This window comes from Camellia sinensis, chromosome 14 (assembly GCF_055761805.1).
Source record: "Camellia sinensis isolate YWXY chromosome 14, ASM5576180v1, whole genome shotgun sequence".
Lineage (NCBI taxonomy): Eukaryota > Viridiplantae > Streptophyta > Magnoliopsida > Ericales > Theaceae > Camellia > Camellia sinensis.
Window position 1 is genome coordinate 60,344,697 of NC_138974.1, and position 7,369 is coordinate 60,352,065.

Here is a 7,369-nt window from a genome sequence, read left to right on the forward strand (position 1 = left end):
GTGTTGTGTGTTTGTGTGTGGTTGGAGATGAGATGACTAACCAGTGACTAATGCAGTGGTTGCAACTCAATTCCATATTACTTCATTCCCTGAACTACAATAGTGAGTGATATGCCCATGATTTTGACATTTTGATCCTTAAATACTAATGTAAACCTTCAAAACAAGCAGTTCTTTTTCCTTATGATAATCCCCCAAGCAGATGGTATATATATTGAAGGCCACATGATGTCGGATTGAAAATTCATCCAATTTTGCACATAAAAAATGTAATTAGCAACTCCCATATAAGCTGTCATGTGAATTTCAGTGTAAGATAAGATAGAGGACATCTTAACATGTCTTGCTGGAAAAAGAACAAAAAATAAAAAATCATTTGTATATTACTTGTAAAAACCTTAATCCCCAAGATTGCATACTTACTACATTCCACAAAATTAAAAATTATGCACAACAGAATTTTAAAAACATATAGTCATGTTGTATGGTAAACCCCACACATACCTACAACACAAACAAGCTATTTAAAAGCAGAGCAGGTTAGGAACAAAAGCCTAACATTTAAATGTGTACTAGGCAGGGCCCTAGTAGGCTGGAGAAGGAGCTGACAGGGCTAGGAGGGCTGTCAGCAAGCCCTAGGAAACTGAACAGGGGGCCAACAAGCCTGGGAAGTGCCGAAAGAAGGGTTTTCTAGGTATAGAAGGGTATGGGTGATGATGGGTAGCCGCCGGAGTGATGGGTGATGATGTGGTGAAGCTGTGGTGGTGTCGGGTGGTGGTTTAGGAGCCTCCTTACTCTGATACCATGTTTGTTAGGAGAAAACAAACTTCGGGAATGATGAGACAATCATTCCCTTTTTATTGATAATATGTAGCTTACAATGGAAGCCTTGAGGCACAAATAAGGAAAAATACATAATAAAGAAATAACAACTAATGACAACAAAATAGAATAAGCAATACATAATAACCAATATATTATTCTAACCCGAATTAGGTGACTTAGTGTTAGTCATCTTCTCAAATTAATTTGTTCACCATTTGACAATTATAGAGCACATCTTGACACTTCATGAAAACTTGCTCTAGTCTATTTTTATCCGAAATAACAATATAGAAATCCTGATGATACACTTAGGCCCCGTTTGGAGACTTACTTTTTTAGCCAAAAAGCCAAAAAGTTACCTTTAGCTGGTACATTATGAGCACTGTAGAGATGCACCAATTATACATGTGTAAGTACATGTAGTGTGAGCACTCTTCATACAAGACTTAGTGGAGGGAAAAAAAAAAAAAAAAAAAAAAAAAAAAAAAATGACAACATATTCAGGGAACAGTGTGCCAAGCATTACCTGGTGCTGGTGTATAATGCGAATCATAAGCATTAGTCCAATTGCATCAAAACAATTTGGAAGGATTGAATTAAAGTGTTCATCAATTACCACAAATGGACCTGATGGCATCAAACTAAAAGCAAATGTTAAACTGACATCATGGAACCAAATATTTCCTACAATGATAAAATATGATAACTCCAAATCATTGTTCTTTGGCAAGAAAATCATTTTTAGGGTCCAAATTTCGGAGGCAAAAAAAGTTTTCTGTTGTCATTGCAGAATGACTAGAAATTTCAAGAACAGTATATTGGCAGAAGATCTTCGTACAAGGAAATGGTTTCTTGCCCAAGAGGTGTATACAAGAAGATTTTTAAAGAATGTAACAATTTGGATCCAATAAGATTCATCTCATACAAAGCCAGCCACTTATAACACTTCCATTTTTATCTACACTAGAGAAAATGGTTTATACCATACACCAGTACCTGCAAATATTTCATAAAATATAGATTCTTTCCCAAAGAAATCATCACAGAAAAGATACCTGTATAATGAGAAAAACAAAACGTCAATATGCATTTCTCTTGTGCACTAAAACTTAAAATTACTGTCACAGTGGTGAATACAGTATTGACTAGCATTTAAATACAATATCAAGTACACAGAGAACTAGAGTGTACTCAGAACTAGCAGTATCCATAAGCAGCTTGTGCAAGCTCCTAAATAAGACTTCATAAGGATACTTGCGGGAGCTGGCTTCAGCTATATGTGGAATCAATGCAGGTTCATCAATTTCCTGAAATAGTAAATATTCAACAATGAAACCTATTTCTCTAGAAAAATAAATATATAATAAAATATATACAATACATAAATAAAAATAAAAACATTTAGTACACAATCCAGTCTTCAAAATTCTAAATCACAGTTGTAAGAGAACTTATTCTTTTCAAAGAAAAAAAAAACACATGTTAGTATTACTGTAACAAGATACCAAACAAAAAGGACTAACCTATTAAAAAATTCATAACATATTTCCAAAAATCTAAAAATACATATTCTTATGTGGCAAGGTTTGCCAATGATGGTTCATTAAGATATGCACGGACGTATATCAGCAATACTCTCATATTTCCATATCCTTCTCTTTACTATCTCTCTTCTAAATTATTTTCCTTTTTCCCTTTTATAGATAAATAAAATGTTACAGAAAAGAGAAGAAAAAAATAATCAAAGAGAATTCCTTGCCAGAAACTAAGGGAGTTAAAGCCAAAAAGAAAAACAGCTTAAAAATGAAAAGAGTACAGACCAACAAAGGGAGACCTACAATCCACAAGCTACTTACCTGTACTACTCCAATGCCAGCCCCCCCCCCCCCGTTTTTTCTCGAAAACTATTTGTTGAGAAAGCCATCCCTCAAATTAACTTCTGCTAAATCCCATGTTAGGAAAAATGTCTAGTTAACCAATCATTTTTGTGATGGTAATTTCAGTCCAAAATTGAATCTGTAATTTTATTTTATTTCTTAGGCTTAGTTGAGTCTTGAAAATGTTCCGTAGTCATGCATCATCAAGACGACTTCAAATTCAAGCCTTAATCATACAAACAAGCTATTTAAATGTGTGATACAATTCTAACATTAGGTGTGATGCCCAGTTCTGGGAGTGATTCCTAGATACCCCCGCCCCCCCCCCCCACCACCCACCTCTTTCTTCTTTTTATCTTGCAATTATTGCCCTTTTCAAGCCTCAGCAAAATCTGCCCAGCCACTGGTTCACTCCTCTCAAGTTTTAAACCAAATAATAATACTTAGTTATGCTTCTGTTTTCATGAAACCGGGTTGGGTTTTCAGACCAAGCAATGTTCCATATATCTAGCCTTACCTGAGATAGGAGGGCGAGACTGGACCCGGGCCAAAACGATGGGCTGCAGGCCATACATCCTTAAAGAATCACTAGATGTAACACGGATCAATCACATGTGAGCTTGTCATAAACTTCTTCATACATTGCCTATAACCATCCAATTAACATTAACAATCACAAAGGATCTCAAGTTACTAACATATTACCTCTTCAAGCAATCAACTTTCAGACATCACACCTTTGCTTTCTGTTTAGTATCATTCACTGGTTGTTCCTACTATTTATGTTGGAGAATTCATCGATAGGGCTCAGCATTCCAAGGATCAGCTTTTCCTATTTAATAGCTACGAAACACAGTCAAGTAGTCACATTTTCAGGGAAAGCAAGATAATATATATATGGAATACTTAGCCAAGTAAATCCATTAACATTATGAATATCATTATTGATCACTCTCAATCCATTACATAATTTCTCATCTATGCATGTAATGTATGTTTACATGCCATCTCTTTTTCAAATGCATGTGTGTTGATATATGTGTTTGTACATGCAAAATTGTGGCAAGGATACATTCTTGGTCAGGGTTGTCAGAGAAATTTGAGTGCAGGGCATTCCCAACGCTCACCCGAACATTTTGTAATTGCAGATATCGGTCTTTGAATGCAGAATCGTGCCCTCTGAAATCAAATTCCTAAACAACAGACTTCATAAATTATGCACACATTAATGTGGTATATCTAAAAAAACCATCATGCCTTCAGCAAAGAGTGAACTTGCAGGGCATGAAATCAAAGCTAATGCTCCTACTCCCAACAGTATTGCCCTTCTCTTAGAATTTCCTGAAATTTACCATTATATAATCCAAAACAAGAATCAAAACAATCATATCTCACAAGAAGTTAGTTTATACATTCCACCTTTGGCATAACTAGCAATTTTGCATCAAATTTACAGCCCTAATTTCAGAATTCACAAGACCAGAAGAATTTGTTATGAAGTAAATTCTTCAAGAAATCATTATTACATCAAAGACATATAAGCAAATCCCATGTCACTCATAAAAAACAAGAAGTAAAATGCTTGAGCTATGTTTGGATATTGGATATGTGAAGGGATTTGTAGGGAGAAGAAAAAGTGAAGAGATAAAGAGTGGTAATCTTACTGTCTTCATCATAAGTTGTGTCTCCTGAACATGTGATAATGTTTTGTGGAAAAATTGCAGTAACCTTAGTTGAACAGTGGTAATCTTACTGTCTTCATCACCGATCTGAATCGCTGAGATCGATCTGAACCTCTGAATCACCAAGCTGAATCACCGATCTGAATCGCTGAGATGACCTTCGATTTCGATTTCAAGATGTGAATCACTGAGACCGATCTGAATCGCTGATACTTGAATCACGATCTGAATCGAACTTCGATTTCGATTTCGAGATATGAATCACGGAGACCGATCTGAATCGCTGAGATCTGAATCACGATCTGAATCGAAATCGAAGTGATATGAACTCAGATCTAAATCAAAATCGAAGTGATATAAACTCAGATTTGAATTGCAATATGAAATCGAAGTGATTTGAACTCAGAATTTTAAAATTTCGAGATATGAACTTCGATTTCGAGATCTGAATCGCTGAGATGAACTTCGAAATCACTCTGATGAATCACTTCGATTTTGAGAGAGAACTTCAATTTCTGAGCATTCCATTGATAAGCAACTTCAATTTCTGAGGGTTTAGACAACGGGGGAGAGAGAGAGACTATTTGTGAGTGCATCGATTCAATTTGGGAGTTGAGATTCTCAGATTGGAAAAGGAAGCGCGTGAGACAACATGCATTTGAAGGCGTAAATAAACGCCTCCTATTCATAAAACGGCACCGTTTCAATTAAAGAAAAACAAGACGTTTATAAAACGCCGTAAAATATTAAAAATAGTGACGTTTTAAAAAACGCCGTTAAAAAAACGCCACCTAAACCCTTCTTTCCTGTAGTGTATTAAGAATTCAATCCATATCCTCTTCAACCTTAGTCTCTTTGCACGTAGACAAATGATACTTTTTATGTACACTAATAGAACCATGAAAAGAATTGTCATTCCCACTCACAGAAATAAAAAATTCAATATAAAATATTGAGTCTACAAAGAATGCACCCTCTGGATGCTGCTGCAGAAACAAAAATTGGTTCCACAAGGCTGCATTTAGATCCAAGACACTGCAGTACACCAAATGCATGAAGATAAGGATAAAGCAAAAAGTTAATCACTAAACTTTTTTTTGAGCAAGTCCAAATTATAGCAATGAGGAATGAGGAAGTATCTGACCACACTTTCAGTATCTTAAAAAACACATTACTTTAAGGCAGCCCCTGGAACATTCTTCTAATTGCAACATGTGATTTTATTGACATATGAGGGCTCAACATATTCAAATGCTATACATCAGATAGCAATCAAGCTAACTTTTCACATTCATTCTCCTTAATTAATGGCTAAGGCAATGACTACAATTAGGAATTTATGACACTCATATCATATGGTGCCTTTGTGCTATTTTTCAACATCACAGTAATTTACTGCAAAGTCAAAGTTTCAACAGTTAAAAGAAAAAATAATGTTTGAAGAAATATTATTAAATTTGTAAAAATTAATTATAGACCTTACATTTGTTTTTTTGAAGTGTTTTTGCTCAACTTCTTGAAACTTGAAGAATGCCCAGAACACCTAAAACAAAGAACAAAATTTTTACAAACTATGATGTTTGTGAACCTGATTGTATAATTCAAATCGGACTAAACAATGCCTCGATATCCAAATTAAGTGACTCTTATCAGCATTGAAGATAATCTAGTTGACAAATTCTGCTACCATAAATGGGTATTGCATAGGTTGCCTCATACATTTCAGGCTTCTGATACATCTTCAACATCATTGCAAGAGGATGAGAAATAATGGCATAAGTAAAGAGTCGCAAAAAATCATTCTTTTTGGCATCAATTACATATCCTGAAAGCTTCATATCTTCCCCGAGTAAATATAATATCAAATATATGTTATCTGACTCATAAATGTGACACATCTCCCATGGCAAACTCATGGACAACAGAACCCAGCTCAAACCAACTAGAACCTCTATTCTTCCTCACCCGTTTCTCCCGGATCATTACTCGCACTTTCGCAACATCAAGCCATCGTCCAGAGGCAGCATGGATATTAGATAATAGAATATAATTACCATAATTATCCGACTCGAACTTGAATAGCTCAGCTGCTGTAGTTCGGCCAGCTGAATATTGCAATTGATTGCACAAGCTGCAAGTAAAGCACCCCACACAACTGAAGTGGGTCCCATAGGCATACTGCCTATAATGTCTTGTGCAGGGCCACATTTTTTAGTAGGGCTGCATTTTAGATCCAAAACTTAGATTGAACCATAGTCATGCACTTATTGCACCGCTTAAGAAAATCCAGGCAACATGCCATCTTATCTTGCTATGCTCTATTATGTGATGGTTTTTATGGTTAACTTCTCAGTCTATCTGCCCAAATTAGAGTGCTTACAAGTTTAGTACATATAAATTTTTCGTTTTAAATTATTTCTATGACATTAGTTTTAGAACACCTCAATCACAACCATTACAAAAATCAAACACATGCACAATAAGTCAAATTCAAAGCAAAACTCAATAGCCATGTCTCTTACTCTTTTTCTAACAACTAATAAAAGCTCAAAGAAAACCCAAAAAATAACCATCAATATGAGAATAACTTATATCTACCTAACTTGTCCACTCCAACCTAGACAGAACTATAAAGCAATAAATTCATACCATCAAATGTTCTGGCAATCTTTAGTGTGTGCAATCCCTATATTGTGAAAAAAATTTCTGCTATGTTCCTCTTGTATCTGGAAAGATATCAACCCTAATTAACATTGCATTTTTCATAAATTTTTATATACTATATATATATATATATGGCAATTGACAGGATGAGTTTGAAGAATTTGTTGAGAAGGCCAAATCAGTGCCTCAAATAACAAAGGATGCCAATAAACTAGTCCTCTACGAACTAGTTTATAAACCAGTCCAAACCCAGGTCATCCAATAGACTATCATGATTTCTCTAATTCAAAACCCATTTTGGAATTTCATCAAACAAGTCAT

The 7,369-nt window shown here is 35.1% G+C and overlaps 1 long non-coding RNA gene across 1 annotated transcript; it reads right to left on the minus strand.

Annotated features, from left to right (window-relative positions):
* Positions 1 to 1,322: 1,322 nt before the first annotated feature.
* On the minus strand, positions 1,323 to 2,140 carry LOC145807883 (uncharacterized). Its single transcript, XR_014351283.1, has 3 exons — positions 2,017 to 2,140; positions 1,822 to 1,880; positions 1,323 to 1,452 (listed from the first exon to the last, which is right to left on the minus strand). It is a non-coding gene; the product is annotated as an uncharacterized LOC145807883 (long non-coding RNA).
* Positions 2,141 to 7,369: the final 5,229 nt, after the last annotated feature.